The sequence below is a fragment of the Sciurus carolinensis genome, chromosome 8 (genome assembly GCF_902686445.1).
Source record: "Sciurus carolinensis chromosome 8, mSciCar1.2, whole genome shotgun sequence".
Taxonomy (NCBI): domain Eukaryota; kingdom Metazoa; phylum Chordata; class Mammalia; order Rodentia; family Sciuridae; genus Sciurus; species Sciurus carolinensis.
The window spans coordinates 80,263,588-80,282,512 of NC_062220.1; the positions used below are offsets into that span (position 1 = coordinate 80,263,588).

At 36.0% G+C, this 18,925-nt stretch overlaps 1 protein-coding gene across 2 annotated transcripts in view; it reads right to left on the reverse strand.

Annotated features, from left to right (window-relative positions):
• Positions 1 to 18,925, reverse strand: part of Macc1 (MET transcriptional regulator MACC1) — a 175,919-nt gene that overhangs the window by 74,378 nt on the left and 82,616 nt on the right. The window contains exon 1 of one of the 2 annotated variants that reach the window (XM_047560820.1): positions 7,101 to 7,119. The exons of the other annotated variant lie outside the window; for it this stretch is intronic. The gene's annotated coding sequence lies outside the window, so the exon portion shown is untranslated. Of the gene's footprint in view, positions 1 to 7,100; positions 7,120 to 18,925 lie in introns of those variants that run through there. 2 annotated transcript variants of the gene reach the window in all.

Genomic DNA, 18,925 nt, shown 5'->3' on the forward strand with positions numbered 1-18,925 from the left:
TTGCAGTGAGTATAAGAGATGAGTCGGGCAATTCTAAACTGTAGAGTTTTCAGTCTATTGTAAAGTATCACATTATTTAACATAAGAATATGTACAGATATTATGCAAGTTAGATGAAAACCATAGGACATACTGAACTTGAAGTCTTGTTATTTGTCTTCCTAACTATAGTGATTGAATATAGGCAATGGGAAATCAGGAGCTTTGTCCACCTTGATTGTTATTTTATTCTAAATTCTTAAGAGAGAGACTGGCACATAGTAGGCACTAACATATCACCTATGTGTCAGACATTTTATCTTCATAACAACACTGTGATCTAGATACTGTTTATGATAAGCTACAATTTATAGGTAAGGAAACTGTGGCATTAATCCTCCTCATAGCCAGTAAATATCAGAGGAAGAATTTGAATCTTATCTGGATCCAGAGTCCATTCTCTAGAATGCTGCTGTTACTGGAAATAAATACATATTGAATAAATGAATGAACTTTTGAGTTCTTCCACAATTGTTTGACACTATCTCACCTTAAATAACATTAAGGATATAATGTTAGTTAAATCCACTTTATGAAAAAGGATGACCATGTCCTTTTGTTTTCATATAGAACCACCAAGAAAATCTTTTTGGATCAATAAAGGAAAATGGTCTTATTTTCTGAGCAGGCTGAAGGTCGGATTTTACAAGGCAACAAGGGGCATAGGGATTGCCCACCAAGTCTAAGTGGGCATTGCATAAAATAATTTGAAGACTTTTCTCCCTTGATTCAATCCCACACAGTACATTTATTCTCCTGGTAAACTTTGGAAGGAGAACTTATGTTCAATGGAGACTTCTGGCACTAGGGGCCTTACTTCCAAGCAACACACCCTAAGGAAGCTGCTAGGGCTGATGCCTAATGTAGGAAGTAAAAATTACACTTTCTAGATTATATCTGGCTTCACTATCCTGAGGGTTCACATCTTATTTGGATTTTTCATTTTTCTGTACTTAAAAGGAAGCTTTTGTAGCCTTGATAGTATTTTCCCTCTGAGGCAGCCCAGGTCATGAAACTCTGAGAAAGCAAAGCAATCTTACAGGACACAGACTCTCTGAGTCTCATTTCCCTAATAATGGTTGTCCTCCTCAACAGGTAGGTCTGCTGAGTGTCAATATGAGATAAATGCATCAGATTATAGATTGCTGTGCAAATGTAAGGAATGTAACTGCTTTTCTTAGAGAGTGAAGGAAGTAAGTGGTATAGTAATTAGAGACAGGGCCCTGCCCAGCACAGCCTCTCTCATTCCCTGGCTCATGACTCATGTGACCTATGACCTTATGCCTCAGTTCCCTCATCTCAAATGAGCTGGTAATAATAACACCTACATTGTTAGGATTTCACAATAATTGAGAACACTGACACACACAAAGTTCCTACAACAGTATCTGGCATGTGATAATAATTTCTTAATAAATGTTACTTATTTATGAAAAAGTTGAAGCACATGACTGAAATATAAACATGAGCTTTTCTTGCCTCCTTAATAAATTTGCATATTCTGCAAATTCTTCCTAATGTATTTCTCCACTGTTTGACTTCATTCATTCTCCAAATATGACTGTCTTCTACACTTATAAATAACTCTTAATAGTCCCAATTTTGCTTATTCATGAAGGACCCTAAAGGTCTCAAACACATAAAAATTTGTCATTTTTCTGGGCTCTGTGTCTGGCTACTGTGTTCTATAGAGTAACCAGAAGTTCAAGTTAGCATGAACCAGTGAGTTTACAACTCAACCTATGTGTTTGTTCTCTATTATTCATTACCTAAGTAGTTATGTTCATTTAAGCTTATTAAGCTTTCCATTATGTTATAATGTCTTTGTGGAAGGATGGAGGCTTCAATTACACAATAAATTGGTATTTACAAATGTGATTTTTTAAAAAAAACCTTTGAAATCTATTAGTAGTAGATGTGAACAGTCAACTTTATCTATAAGTAAAATTTTTTAGGTCTGAATTTTTCTTTTCAATTTTTTTCTAGAACTTTGTACCTAGATGTTCATTAGAAAACTTAATTTCATCATTATAAAATCGGCTACTTCCTCAAAATTGGGTCTTTCCCTTTGACCTCCATCTAGGTAAACAATTCATTCTTCTGGGAAGGGAACATTTCAACATGATCACTCACTCCTCTCTTTTAATGCATATCTAAAGTTTTTGATAATTTTTTGATTCTATCTCCAAAACTCTCTAGTACTTTCAAATCTTCCTTTTTCATAGGTGAGGCTCTTGTCTTTTCAATGTGGATTGTTGCCTGCATCCACCTAAGTAGGCTACTTGTCCCTAGAATCTTACACACTGGCCGTTATCACCTCTCTAGCAAAACTTTGAAAGCTCCCTTCTACCTAAAGTTTAAAAATAAATTTCAGGTTATGAAGGTCCTTGGATGCCGTGGTCAAGGAAAATTTTTCAAGTGGAGTCAAGAAATTGATATTTTACTCTGGAATGCCTAACTCCAGAGCATCCCAAGAGAGTCCCTAAACCATGTACAATTCTTCCAAAGAAGAAAACCAGATCTATAGTTGATGATGAGCATTGTTTGCTTCTTTGTTTATTTGACAAATTCACAGTCACTCTGGCAACCTCCTCCACAAGGCCTGTGTCAACACAGACCTGCACAACCACCCTCAAACCCACTGCTGTGCAAACATACCCTGACATTCCAATCCTGAGAACTCACCCTGCAGGGTACAGCTGCATTTTCATTCATACATTGAAAGAGGACAATAGATCAAAACTCCCTCTTCAGATTCAAATTTTTGGAGTGTCTATGGAGTGACTTGCTTTTGAAGTCACAACTGGCTTTCCATTTTCTCAGGAGTGTGGATTACACTCAGTTTATGTATTTCTGTCTGGAACTACAGTGATCAGGCATTTGCTATCCCCTTTTCTCCTTAGAGGATGGCTACCGTGAAGCCCCAACATAGACTTCTGTCCTGCCTAAAATTACATAGTAAACTCCCCAGCCATTAGCTGAGTCTTATTCTTGTCCATTATATAGGAAATGCAAAAGTGTTAAGAGAAAGACTTTTTGGTTGCTGTTGTTTGTTTTTATTTTTAATAAATAATGCTATGTTCTGGGACTGAGTGGTAACTGAAAGCAAATTCCCAATCTCTCTATGCCTCATTTGGCTCATCTGAAGGTGGAAATAATAAAAATATCTACCTTGTAAGACTCTTGTGAAGGTTGAATGACTAATACTTATAAAGTTCATAGGGTGTTTGACTCACAACTATTATAAAATTACCACATAAATAGATATCAGGGATTCCTTGACAATAACACACTTGACTTTGATCTCTGTATTTTCCCTCTCCCAATAAGGTTTAAGATCCTCACTCAAGGAATAAAACAAGGAACTGAAAATCAACTGAGCATGAATAAAGACTTTAAAGAAAAACACCAGTTTCTAACTGAAAATAAACTTTTTGAAGTCATTAATGTAGAAATAGTTGTTGAAGTTCTGATAATTTAAGAGATCTCTAAAGTAGAAAGATGAAAATCTTAGTTCCCAGAAAGTCCTAAAGACTAAACAAGGACAAGAAAGAGAAAAAAGAGCCTGTTGAAAAGAAAAAAAAAAAATCAAGAATGTCTTTGAAAATTATTTTAAAAATCATTAGAACAGAATGACATGAAAGAGTCTAACACATGAGAGATTCTTAAGTTTCCTTCATCCACATAAGCAAGTATTTACTGAGTGTGTAATGTAGTTGGCCCTCCTTATCTCAGAGGTCTGCATCTGTGGATTTAACTGAGATTGGAAAATCTTCAGAAAAACATCACATCTGCATGGAACACATACAGATCTTTTTTCTTCTTCTTTTTTGTTATCCCCAAAACAATACTGTAAAACAACTATTCACATAGCATTTGCATTATATTAAGTATTACAAAATAACATTGAGGTGATTTAAAGTACATAGAAGATATTCATAGGTCATATGCCAATACTCTGCTAGAGAATTGAGCATACTTGAGTTTTGTATCCATAAGAGATTCTGAAACCAATCCCCCACAGATATGGAGGGGCTACTGCAAATGCAAAGCTCTGGTCAAACAAATGATAAAATATACTCTTTAAGAGAATCTCAATACCAAGACAGTTATATACAGTGAGAGTATGTGCAAGGGAAGGGATACACAGGGGAAGAAGGATCTCAGTCTACTTGGGCAGAGAAGGCTGTGAAGCCAGACTTAACAAAGAGGTAGGGCATTGAACTAGAAAAATGAGAAGAAACTGGATGGGCAGAATGAAGGAGAGACGTGTGAAGAAGGAAACGCACAAATGAAGGAGAGATCCAAGGATGTACAAAGCCACAGAGGCTTAAAACAGTGCTTGGGGAATTGCAAATTTGGAGAGGAAGCATACCATGTGGATCAAAGAGTGGGAGGCAGCTCTCCTTTAGGGCCTTGGTACCATCAGTGATCCTGTCCAGAAAGTTCACTCTGCTGTGCTTCGTAAGTCTGCTTCTAGTTACTCAAATGTCACTTGTGTAGAAAACCTCAGATCACACAACTTTATTTAGTTTCTCATACCTTCTTTGGTCATTACCCTATTTTTAAGCTGTGAATAGATAGCACTTACTAATTTTTTTTTTTTTTCAATTTCTCTTACTGGCTTGTCTGTTTATTTGTTTACTGTGTCTTTCCAAGAGTTCTTTGTTCCTATCTTTTGTGGCCAGAGTATCCCCACTACCTATAATTCTCCTGACATAAAGTAGGCACTCAATCAATATTTGATGAATGAATAAAGATATCTGAACCTGCAAATAGGGACAAGGTATGAAGGGATTTCCAAACTCTGATAAGAATGGTCTGTTTTCTTTTGTTTGGTACCGGGAATTGAACCCAGGGATGCTCAACCTCTGAGTCACATCTCCAGTCCTTTTTTTATATTTTATTTAGAGACAGGGTCTTGCTAAGTTGCTTAGGGTCTTGCTAAGGCTGAGGCTGGCTTTGAACACACAATCCTCCTGCTTAAGCCTCTGGAGCCACTGGGATTATGGGACCAGGCCACTGTGCCCCACTAAGGATGATCTGTTTTCTATAGGTAGAGAGGAACCACTGATAATTAAGAAAGAATATAGTTAGTTTCCTGTTAAGAAGCCATTTGCATGATTATGGATAGGTTGCATTTGTGAAGAATGAGACTATTTCAGAACGCACTGTCCCGACTGAACCAGAACATCTATGACAAGGCAGGAGAAGAGGTAACAGTTCTTATTTGGAAAGGCCTAAAAATGAGAAGGAGACATGAAGGGGAGAGAATAGACTAGGTTTGCTCTCTGGTTTATGACTTATTCTAAATTTTAAGGAAGTCAGTAGCACTAAATGAAGGAAAGAGTGAAAAGGAAATGAAAATAGAAGGAAGTTGTGACAATTCAGAAGATCAGTGACATTTCAGAGCAGAGATAGAGGATGTTTCTTGAGCCACCAATAGTAAGTGAAGGACGGTGAGTGCAGTTGTGTGATTCTTTATTTTCGGCTCATCCTGTGTAGTGAGGAATCTTGCATAGGACGGTGTAAACCCATGGTTTGAGAAGGGAGAAAAGATCAACTCTAGGCAGAATAAGAGGAAAGGATGCTGAGGGGTAGTGACTCTAAACATTTGCACTGTGACCGGAATGAAGCCAGCATGTTGGGAGATATGGGGGACGTTGGGACAAAAGTGAATTGGAATATATAAAGCAGCATGTATAAGTTTGGTCTCAAAAAGAAAAGAAAAATATAAATACATCTGAGAAACCTGAATATGATCTGATGATTTCTTTACAAATAAGAGAAACCTCACACATGTCTGAATGTGGAAGAGAGAGTTAAGCTTTAAAATGCAAGGTGTGCTTCTGGTTTAAATGTAGACTAAGATTCAGCAGGTCTAGGGGTGGGCCTTGCAATTCTGCATTTATAAGCAAGCTTCACAGTAACTCTGCTGGTTCAGGACCTCCCCTTGAGAAGCAAGAATATAGAGAATTAAGCATCAAAGGAAGAATGAGATTGAAGCTATGGCAAAGAAAGGTGGGATGAAAATAACAACCCCTGGACTGTGCTCCTCTCTGGCTTCCTGTAACAAGCCATTTCCCTAGCACAGTGATGCAAAGCAGCATTGTGGAGTCATATGAGGACCTCATGACATTCTTTGAAGAATACTAGAAGACTATTCTGACCAAGGGCTCATCTAGTATGAGCAGGAAGCAGAAATATTGAGTTTACCTTCTTCCTTCCCATATCCACAAAGCTGCTGAAGTGTTGAAGTGACAGTTGTGGTCATACTCAGGGTATGTGACATAGAAGCTGAATGAGTGGCTGGAAGTTGCTCTGCTATTCTAGTCTTAATGAGAACATGACTTAAGTGTATGTGTGTGTGTGTGTGTGTGTGTGTGTGTGTGTGTGTGTGTATGAGTGCATTTGTGTATGTGTGTGCTTGTGTGTTTGTGTATGTATGTGTGTGTGCTGGGTTCTTTTGATGACCTTGCAGCCAACCACAGAGTTTCAGTCACATTGTTAGTGGTTCCCTCGTGATTTAATTTTTAATCAGTCATATAAATAGTGAAACTAAGTGGATTAGGGATTTACAATGTGTTCGTTCTATAACTCAGAGATCTAAAAGCCATATAAATTTGCCAAGTAATGCAGTATCAGCACTTGAGAATGACATTGGTAAAAAGTACCTTGTTAAAATAAGGATGTGAATTTTCATTAGTGAGAATTTATTTCTGCAATTTTGACCTGACACAAAAATTATGTCATTTTTTTTCCATAGCTATTGACCTCAGCAGTTATTTTCCTGAAACATAAAGAGGAGTATTATCATCACAAACATTTTCAATAAAGCTTTTTAATTTAAATTTCCAAATACTTCAGAAAAAAATCTAACACTCCCACTGTCTCAATACACTGTTGGAAAATAAAATTTTTTAGAAGTATAGGTTGTGCATGCTAAGATTTAATCTTGATATATTATTTGCTCTATGAAGAGTTATTAATTCTATGAAAATACAATTTATCCCTTAGAATCTGGAAGACTGGCTAAAATTTGAGTACAATACTTTCCTTACTTCTTCATGGTTCTTTGATCCACTTCATGTTCCTCTCACCATCTTGGAAACAGGAAATCATAATGGAAATCATCAGAACAAGTTTCTAAAAACCTGGTTCATTCCTGACTCCACAAATAATACCTTTAAAAAAAAAGTCTGTATTAAATAGCAAAATTCATCTCTTATTCCACTCACTTTGCATGGTAACCCTCCCATTTTTTTCACCTCTCTTCCTCCATTAGGTCGGCTCTCATAATTCCATCTCAGCTGTCTCCTTAGAGTGCTTAGTGCATAAGTCCTGGGAGACAGTCTCCCTTGTTTTTGCTTGTCAGCCAAAGATCAGCAACATATTACATAGAATTTACTGTCATAATATGTGTAAATGATTATATGAACAAAGAAAGCTCTTTTAAGATAGTAATTAACTCTTTAATATCTCTATTTCCCAACCGCTATGGTTCAAATGTGATTTGTCCCCTCTAAAACTGAAGTTCAATCCCGATTGTAAGGTATTAAGAGAATGGAAGCATAATCCAACCATGGTGGGCTTTGGGGAGGTGATTAGGATTAGATAAAATCATCAGGGTGGAGCCCCCATGATGGAACAATGGTGTCAAGAGAAGGGAGGCCACAGCACACACCCATGCACGCTTCCTTCTCTTGCCCTGTGAGGCCCTGCACTGCCTCAGGACTCTGTCAGAGAGGTCATCACCAGATGCAACACTCCAACCTTAACCTCCAGAACCATTTAAAAGAAAAATATATATAATTTTCTCTAGGGTTTTTATTTGTATCTGTCCATGCTATTAAGTTCAGCAACTTTTCTGTTGCTCTCCTGGGGATCACCCTCAGGAAGAACAGACAGATACTTAGAAAATCCAGGGTCTTTTCATCACATTGAACTTCTTTTGTACTGATCATGACCAGTGATCACACCAGGAAAGTCCATGCTTCAGGACAAGCAGTTTATTTTTTTCCACTTTTCACTTTGAACCTGCTCTACAAATTATTTATCTCACATAGATGACTTGTGTTTAAGAGTTGAGGCCCTGGATTCAATCGCTAGGGCCTATACCTCACTCTCTCAAGGCATTTGTAAAACCATGATCAAGACATTAACCTCTTTAGGACTTCCTACATATAACCTGAACATAATGATAGTTAACAAGGGATTTATGTCATTAAATTAATTTCATGTAAAGTACTGAGCCAAGTATCTCTGACAGAGTAAAGACTTGATATTAGCTGGGTATTATAGTTATTATTATTAGCAACTTCGTAATTGCTTTTCAATTGTAGGGGGAAACCCTGAAGTATTTGAAACAAAAGGCAGAGGAGGTAATAGGCAAGAAAAAGCTTGTTCCTCAAAGCTGTGCAGGAACCACAAATACCATGATTACTTTTTATTTAAAAAGTAATTTTATTTAATTTAAAAAGTAAGTTTTGCCATGTGACAAAATGGGATACATATAGACAGTACAATGATTTCTATAGTAAAGCAGATTAATATGTCTATCATTTAAGAGATGCTAATATTTACCTATTTAACAAAAATCCCTAAGAATATAATTTTATTAAATCTAATACCTTATCATGTACATCTTTAGATGTGTTCCTCTTACACATCTTCTCTTATATTCTTTGATCTACATCTTACAAATCTCTTATATTCTTTTACCTACATCTCCTCATTTCCTTTCTAACCAACCACCCTACCCATGAAACTCATGATAATCCCTGTTTTACTAACTCTATGTATTTTAGGTCTTCTTTTATAAAAAAGAAATTTTATGACTGTATAAAGAAAATATAGTATACATATATATGTTATTTGTGTGTGTGTGTATATATATATATATAGTGATATATAGTATATACATATACACATACACATACAATTGTATGTATGTATAATTGTAATATAATTACAATGTAATATAATTACAACTGCATAGTATTTAGTCTTAAAAAAGAATGATATCCTGCCATTTGTCAAAACATGGAAGCATCTAGAAGGCATTGTGTTAAGTGAAATAAGCTAGATCACAGAAAGAAAATATCACATGATCTCAGTTATTTGTGGATCATCATTACTCTTTCCTGAGAAAACAGTATAATAGGAAATGTTATATCACTCTAAATGTCTTCATCTCATCGTTACTTGAGAAATGAATATAATCAAACAACAAATTTATGAAGTTACTATACAATATGTACTATATCCTTATACTCATTTCTATTACCATATTATATGATGTTATTACTTGAAACATGAAGACAAAGAATTTGTCTATCTCATTTATAGCAATATCCCCAGCACAGAGTAGGTTCTTAAAAAATATTTGGAAAGAATAAATATTCCTTAAATTCTGTAGAAATGCTGAGGCAACATATATTTATGTGCCTAGCATGGATTCTAGAGGAATTAGTTGCTACACTCAGTATAAGCAACAAAGGATTGTACATAAATGTTAGCTTGAAGAACTATGCCTCCAATGTGAAAGAACTAAGCCTCCAAATATAAAATGACGTTTCTCTGATAGTCTTGATTCAGTTCACTAAAATTAGTATCTTGCTTATTGCCTATTATCAAACATGGATCGTTTGTTTTGTAATGATGAATATGGGAAATGAGGAGATGAGAAGGGGCAAAAGACAGTAGATATGTTTAAATGAATTTTTACACCCAAGGAGTTATTAGTGATAAACAGGGAGGAGGATAAAAGGAGAACAAGATAATTTTATTATTTTGTTACCTCTTACTGAAAAATGAATTTCTTCTTTGGAATCTCTGTTTTGCAAAATAAAACTGGTAGTAACTCAAAGCAGAATCTAAACAAAATTGTAGAAAATAATGAAGTTGTTTACAGTGCAAGTATTTAAAACCTGTTATCAATTTCTAATTAGAAATGTCATGAATTTAGCCTTTATAAAAGAATGTTGAAACATAACATTAAGCATATGCAAATATAGACCCAATGATTCCCATTCATCATTTTATTGACTCAGATTGCAATTTGTTTTAATAATGGGTTTCTTTTACTCAAAAACTCAATGAAAAGCACAAGCTACAATTTTCATACATTTTGCTTGCCCAAGAAAAGATTTTAACCATCTTACTCCCATAATACATTGTGCCCTTATGGGAAGTTTGTGACCAAGTGTTAATGAATTATATTTAGTTGTTGCCTAAGTATTTGGAAATTCAACATCATTGATTCTGATCTGTAGAGAAATAATGGGCATCCAATAGTAGATTCATCTTTTAAAAGTTTTTATACAGGATTCTACTGCCGAAATGTCAATTGCAATGCATTTTAGTTCTTTGAAGTAAAATTATAATATTAAATTCCTGATTCAATAAAGAAATATCAAACTTCACAATTCCTGGCATGAATATATCTATTCTTCCTTGCAGCAGTCTCATAATCTTTTCCCATGATATACATGAACTATACAATGCTGTACTGGGTCAGCAGAAAACAATGTGAGATTTATAAAAGCCTTAGTAATTGCAAAACACCTAATGATTTAAAAGAAAAGAAAGTAAAAGATAATATCGTATTGGGGGCAAACAGGGCATAAAAGGGAGTGTTCCCTCTGTATTTTATTTTGTACAATAAGAAAAGCACATGTTTGATAACACTGCCAGCCAAATAATTTTTCAAATGTGATTGCTAGGAGTAGTCCTGTATATTGTGTAAATCACCCCATGAATACTTGTCTTTAACAAGCTTCCCAATCTTAGGAGAGAGCTAGAAATGAGGTATTCATAGTGGAAGGTGAATCACAGTTGTAAATAGATAAGACATGCCACAGGGACACATAAGAACGAGGTCTGGCCTACAGTGGTACCGTACAGAAGATGGACTGTTTTAGTTCATTTTCTTGTGGATATCCATCATGTCACTGACCTCATGCAATTGCAGGAGAGTCAGCATTGTGGATTAGAAAGACTTGATGGACACTGGAGTTTTGAGTTTCAAAACAAACTGCCAATTTCTGGTCAGGAATCAGGGACTAATTATTTCACTTCCCTTAAGATCGTTTTTTCTTGCAGGGGTGCATGCCTGTAATCCCAGTGGCTCAGGAGACTGAGACAGGAGGATGGAGAGTTCAAAGTCAGTCTCAGCAATGGTGAGGTGCTAAGCAACTCAGTGAGATCCTATCTCTAAATAAAATATAAAACTGGGCCAGGGATGTGACTCAGTGGTTGAGTGTTCCTGAGTTCAATCCTCAGTACCAAAAAAAAAAAAAAAAAAAAAAAGGTATACTACCTCTATTTTGGTGTATATTAAAAGAAAGCATGTGGCACCATCCTGGTGTATAATTGATATTCAATAAACATTAGTTTCCCCTTTTCCTTTTCTAAAATACAAAATGGACTAGGAAAAGCCAAGTGTTTTCCATGACCATTACATAAAATTTTGAATATTTCAAGCAACAAATGACTTTTGTTTGACAGCATGAGCTATTTTAGTCAGAGGGAGTTTTATTTTATTTGAAATAATCACCTCAGGACTTCTATGGAAATAACAATAAGAGTTACTTCTTAATTCCCAGTCTAATGACCTGAAACTACATAAAACACCCCACCAAAATGGATAAAAGCCCTTCATTCATACCCATAAGTAATACATGCAAAGTCTTTTCACAGTTGCCTTAATGAAAATAAGACATCATAGAACTTTTAGACAGAAAATGTATTGTAGTCAAGCTTTTCCACCATGTAAGTATCTCTCATGAGATGATACTGATTTCAATATGGCAGACACATTGGATGTTCTAAGTAACAAATCTAGAAAAAGGAGCATTCACTAAAATCAGTGTAAAAGGTGTCAAATGTTGAATTTGATCGAAGCATTTTTCTAGAGGCTGGGAATACACAGATAAATAGAATGCTTGTCTTCAAAGAGTTCAAGGTTGAATGGAAGAGAATAATCCCAATACAATCTGAGTCAGTGTATATATACAATAAAGGCATATGCAAAACATGCATACATGTACATAAAGACTTGGTGCTTAAAAGTAGGAGTAAATGCAGGTGTGAGGACAGGGTGTAGGTAGGAAGGGGAACACTGAGATATGTTAATGAGCCTGAGAAAGCTTTTAAATTGAAAATAATAAGAATGCATTGATATTTTAGGGATTCAGTGCCTAGATTTTTACTGCAGATGAGAGGAGCCCAAGATCAGATTCTAAGATTAATTAGATTGCCCAGGGTTGGAGAGGGGTGAATTCCCTGGAGGATCACAGGTAAAATGAAGAACTGGCTACTGAAACACAAATTCAGTGTTCTTTAAAACTCTTCCTTACTTTTCAAGAATAAATCACTAGACTCAAGATTAAGAAGAAGATCAGAATTACAGTCTCAGGCTTTATTTGGGATTTTTACACATATCAAGGTATTCTTCACCTGATAAGGCATAAAAGAGTAAGATCAGTCTTGGATGCAAATTTTGAGTTAAATTTGAAATACTTAGAATCCACCTAAAGAAAAACATGAATTTGAGGATTGAGCGTAAGCATGTAGGGCAAGAAAAAGGTTCTAGACTGAAGATACAACTTTCAGAGTGTCTTCAGAAGTAAACTTGTAGATCACTCAGGGAATGGGGGAAGCACACAAGACATGTTTTATTTTATTTAAGGGAAAGTTGGGGGAAGAGAATGCAATTAAAGAAACTGAGTAAAAAGAGTGGGAAGGACAAAAAAAATCAGGAGATAGTAGTGTCACACAAGATAATAGATATTTCAAGGAGACAGTCAGACACTACAGAAAGATCGAGTAACACAAAGACTGAGAGGGACCAGCTGAATTTGGCAACGGGCAGCTCTTCAGAGTCCTCAGCTAAGGCTGGTGTGTTGGTGGGATGATGAGAGAAGAGGTGGGTCAATACTTAGAGAAAAGGTACTAGGATTCCATTTATAAACAACCACAGAAACAAAAATATTCATCTGTGAGTGTAAACTTGGTTAGAAACTCTAACAAAGTCAGCATGCGTGAAGGGAAATAGCAGTAAGTATAAACTTTCCACCACCTATAAGACCAGTAACACTTATAGGATAGAGGTATTAATGTTAAGGAGATTTTTTTAAAGTAAATTAAGAAACTTTTTTATTTTTTGAGGGAGAAAAAAGAATCAATGAACTTCAGGTCTGATAGCTTATTTAAAACTTCGTTTATGATTCTGCATCCATTCCATGTGTTGCCACGACCATAGAAGCTTAGATCAAACTAATGAGAAAATCCAGATTCTAAAATACTGTTGACCATAGCCAGAGTGTTGGTGCCAGGAACGGGCCAATCCCTGTGTGTTGTCTTGAAAGAAGAGATGAAACACTGCAGCATTCTAAAGCCATAAAGCAGGGCAAAGAACACGTAAACAGCTGTTTCCCAACTAGACCAGAAGAACACCATGGCCGTTCTAGCATTAAAATGTGATTTTTTTTTTAAGTTCAAGGGCTAACATATTTAGTTAATTTGTTGAGAAAAGCAATGACCTACTTTCTGTAACTATGCTCTCAGAGAGAGAGAACAAGTGAACCTTGCTTTTCAAAGATGTTTCTTTCCTAAGAAATAAAGTGTTTACTCAGAGAACACTTATTTTTCAAAAATAAAGAATATAATTAAGGATTTATGTATCTTTTAATCATGATGAAAAGACTGAGATCTTTCTTTATGAACTAAAACAATCCTAAATAGGTAAAAAAAAAAGTTTTGTTCTTCTAACTCTGTTCTATTTAACTGGTTGTAGCCTTCTCTACCCCAATCCCATAGTTCTATTTCTGGATTGTTGACAGTTGATTGTTACCAGGCAGAGAAAGTCTCTAAGTTCCTGGAGAGCAGATGACTGCATCCATAGGACTTCGTAGATGTAACATAAACTCTTTCTTTCTTTTTTTTTTTTAACAGTAACAACAGCCTTTATTGGTTGCAATGGTGAATGGAAGACAGGGCATATGGCAGCTCTTGTTCCTGCGGTGGCATTTGCAGATTGGGTATTTGCTCTCCAAAAGCACATAAACTCTTAATGCACTAAATCAAGTCATATACAAAAAAATATTGACAAAAGTTTACTTACTCATATCTTGAGATCACCCTATTGTTTTAAAAACTACTCTCCAGCACTTAATGAAGATTTCAAAAAGTCAATAGCTAGCCGATCTTGAAAATAGATTTTATTGGGACATATTTGATTAATTGACAAAGTTATCATTACTTATACAAGTAGAAATAATGTTATAGTTTGGATATGAGGTGTTTGTGATGGGCTGACAGATCTGGCTCCATGAGAATGTTATAGGCCAGACTATAAGGGAAATGAATAAACAGATTCCATTTTGCTCTCTAAGACTCCATGTTATGTAGGAAATAAGCTTCTCCCATGGGAACACCCCACCTCTGTACCCATCATCAGTTACTTAGCATGACATGTTTAGCAATATAAAATGACAATTCCTATGTAATAAAAAAATGCTCTCTTTCGATTCCTGTACCATGTGAACAGTGATTGTGTGAATGTTAGTAGCCATTCTTTAGTTTGTACCTAGGTAAGAGTGGTTTTTACCCACTTCCTCCTCTGTCGATGATCTCATGATGTTAGTTTGTAATTTTGAATCATAGCAACAGACACTTATGATTGATGTGAATTTTGGTATAAGAATCCCTACAACCCTGTGGTGGGGGCTGTTCTCCAATAGCCATTTTTGGGGGCATTGTGTGAGACAATCAGCCAGTCGGCTTAATAAAGACTTTCAAATTTGTACTTCTCAGTGGTGATCAGTCTGTTCTTAAGTTGCGCCCCATAACAGTGCCCCCCCCCCCGCCAATTCCTGTGTTAATGAAGGAATGTTTGGAGGTGAAATGATTTGATTGTGAGAGCTGTAGCCTAATTGTAGGATGGACTGAGTAGTAATTTATAAGCAGGTAAGGTGTGACTGGAGGAGGTGGGTCACTGTGGGCATGCCCTGGAATGGCTCATCTTTCCTGTGGCCTCTTCCACACCCCTCTCTCAGCTTCCAGAATGCCATGCCCTGAGTGGCTTCCCTCTGGCACACTCTTTTGCAATGCTGTTCTGTCTCACCATTGCCCAGAGTAGTGGAATAGGTCCACCCTAGACTGAACATCTGGAACCATGAACCAAAGTAGATTTTCCCTCCTCTAAGTTGTTCTTGTCAGATATTTTGGGCACAGTGACAAAAAACTAACAATGATAAAAAGCTAACAGTTTAGAGGCACACAGTTTGGGGACAAAATCGTGGTGTGGTGACTAGAGATACTTATGAGACACAGCTACCCCACTTGAAGATATTAAGCTAGATGAGCAACAGATCCAGATAACCTGATTTTTCAAGAGAAGTCAGAATATGGAGTTTGATGATAAATCTCCCAGTTAAAAAAATGTCATATCAATTACTTTTTAAACACCATGTGATTGAGACCTTGCTTTGCTTTAAGTAGAAAAATCTAGCAATCAAATCTTCACACAGTTAATCTATTAAAAGGGGTGAACATTTATAATGAATGGATTATGTGTTCAACCTGAGATATCTGAATCACAAACTCTCACTGATGAGCATATAAAATACATTCTGTACAGCTGTGAAAACTATTGACAAGGATATAAAAACATTCTGTACAGCTGTAAGAACTATTATCAGATTCTCTTTTCTTCCTCTCAGCTGCAACAGTTTAATTCTACTATAATCTGAAAGTCGAACATCAAAATAATTAAGAAGAAAAAACACTCAGAAATGCTTGCATAATTCATCATTGCAGCTCAGTCTGAAAGATCCATTGTCCTGTAGCATAAATATGCTACAAACTGTAACATGCAATGGAAATTCAGTTAAAATAGGCAAGTGAAAAGATGTAAAATATAATTCTTTTCATTACTGGAAACAAAGTTCATTCCTGCTAACATAATTGGGCCAGTCTCTGTTTAGATGTGTTCTATGGAGTAGCTTTGTTAGACCAGGGAGGACATATTTGTGCAGTTCACCCGTGACATATTCATTCCACATGGCTGGATCTTAGGTATTACTATTGTTCCACCACGTGAGAAATCCTGGGCCAAAGCCGGCCTACAGTAGAAATACCATATGTGGTGCCAACTTTTGTCACACTTCAGTAGAAGGATTTAGAATAATTTATTTTTCATGTGAATCTTTCCCTAATGAAGACTGTCAGTCTGTACCATGCAATACTTTCAAGGCTAGATTTTAATAACTGCACGTTTAGGTGAGTGTGTGGTGGAGGAAGAGTTGCTTCTCAGCACAGAGGAAGACAAATGCCTGGGAGGCAGATAGATCTCCACTTTAATCCAGATCTGCCACTCATTAGCTGAGAAATCTTGAACAGATTACCAAAACCTGATGGAGCAGAAATTAATTTTCCCTTCCTTCCTTCCCTCCTTCCTTCCTTCCCTCCTTCCTTCCTTCCTTCCTTCCTTCCCTCCTTCCTTCCTTCCTTCCTTCCTTCCTTCCTTCCTTCCTTCCTTCTCTCTTTCCTTCCTTCTTTCTTTCCTTCCTTCCTTACCAGAAATTGGGAGAGAACCTAAAACTTCTGAAGTCCCACTCTTGTTTTATGTGGCTGTGTCAATGGTCATAGTGAAGTATCAGCTGGAGGATCCTTGATGCGTATCACAAAGACAGGTTAGAAGAAGAGCCAAAGACACAGATATTGCTTACTACCCTTATTCTTCATCTTATTAAACAATTACTTAAATCTACTGTGTTTAAGAACTTGTAGTCATTACTTTCATACAGATTCCATTAAATTTTATATTAAACATAGCAATACTCCTGACACTACGGTTTGAAGTAGAGATCACGATTAACTTTCACAAAGAAAATGCTCAATGTAGGATGTAACAAACCTCACAGTATCTGTCCTGCAGAAAACTAGTGTTAAGAAGTATAATTTTAAAAAGTACTCCATGGGAATAAAAACAAAAGAATAAGTGATCAAATTATTTTAAGAAAGCAATCTCTTGTCCCTATTGCATACTGGTTAATTGTATTAGCATATTTAATATTCTAAGAAGTCCCGAAGAAAGCAGAGCAATCGTCACTGTTTTCCCCAGGATTAGATGAGGGTTAACTGGCATGAATTTAATCAAGAGGCAGAATCTCTGCTCAGTGAGTTTGGGATTGATTCCATGAGTTTGTTATTTTCAAGGGAAATTCTTGATAACATGCTTGACAAAGATTTTAACCCCTGAACACTATCATATAAAGGCTAATTTATCCATAAATTATAAAGACTAATTTATCATATAAAGAGTAATTTATCCAGCAACGAAACTAACCACAATTGCTATCTATGATTTTTACACAATGTATATCAGGAGCTATGACCCTTCCTAGAAATAGTATATATCCCTACTGTGAAAGAAAGCACAGTACAACTACAAATCTCTTATACAAGTAAGTTTTTTTTTTGTATGTGTGTGTGTGTGTTTTGTTTTTTGTTTAGTTTAGTTTTGTTTTGTTTTTGTTTGAGAGTTATACTAATTTGTTTGCCCTTTGAGTTACCTTAAATTAGTAGGGGGCAATTTGTTTATGGCTATCCACATATTCGTGAAAAGGAGCTAGTGATTTGTTGCCATCAAGTTCAAAATTTCTTCCCAGAGAAGTTATAAAAGTAGTTGGGATGCCTCTCCTTTCTGTGTTTTCAGGACACCATGGGCAAGCCTGTCATCAATCGCCACTTCCAAGTGAACGGTGCCACCTGTCAGGGTTCAGTACTTTTCAGACGTTTAGGGAGAAATTTATTGGGCAAAGGGCAGCCTTTGTGCCAGGTGTTCACTTGCTGCTAAATTTGATAGGAAATAAAATATGAATGAAATCCCTATTTTATTTAAAAAGAGGCTCCCTGAGGATCCATTTCTCAGCCTGACATAATACACACAATGTTTTGCATTTTTTTACCTCATTGTCAAGAAGAAAATAATTGCAATATAGTCTTTCATGGAGAAAGGAAGCATCCAGAATTTTGGAAGATTCTGGTATACCTATCTACCCTTTGCATAATAGCTTGATGATAACATGTTGAAGTTTATACAAGAAAAAGAGTCACATCAACCTATTCACTCTGGAATCTCTTGCACCTAACCTGTGTGTTGCATGGAATGGACAATCAGGAATATTTATGGAGGAAGAGCAGAAAGGAAGAAAAAAGAGGAGGCTTGGACATTGAATTGAATATAAGCCTGTCACTTTCGGAGGAGCAAATGTCTAACACTAGTTGCCTTAAAGAAACCAATAAAATTTTCAAAAAATAAATTTTGACCTGTTTGGAGGAATATGTTTCTTTTATACTATTTGGTACAAAATGGAGACCTAGACCTACTTACAAAAATGTTATCCTGCTTTTCCTTATGTCACACTAAACTGGGACATCAGCATAAGTATTGATAGATCTGGTTAAAAGTGGCCATAGTTGAATATAAAGAGTCAACTGGTATAAACACAGAAACATATTTAAGGCCTTTTGTGTATCCTTGATGCTCAACATCATGAAATTTTCAGGATCGTTAACTTTGGATATGGAGATAATGAAATCATCAGATCCACCTATTGTATTAATAAATAATTTTTCAGTGACAAGTATCAGAAACCCACGTCAGAAAGGTGCATGCAAAAAGAAATAGATTAGTAAAATAAAAATAGGGCTATATAGACTTGCTTTAACAAAGTCTGAAAATAAATTTGGCTACAGTTGATGTCAAGAAATACCACTAGGAAAATATATCACTGCAGTTTTAGCTTTTCTTTTCCTGTGCTGACTTTATTGACTAACGGGCTCTCCATGGAGCAACAAGGAGGCCCACAGCTTCAGG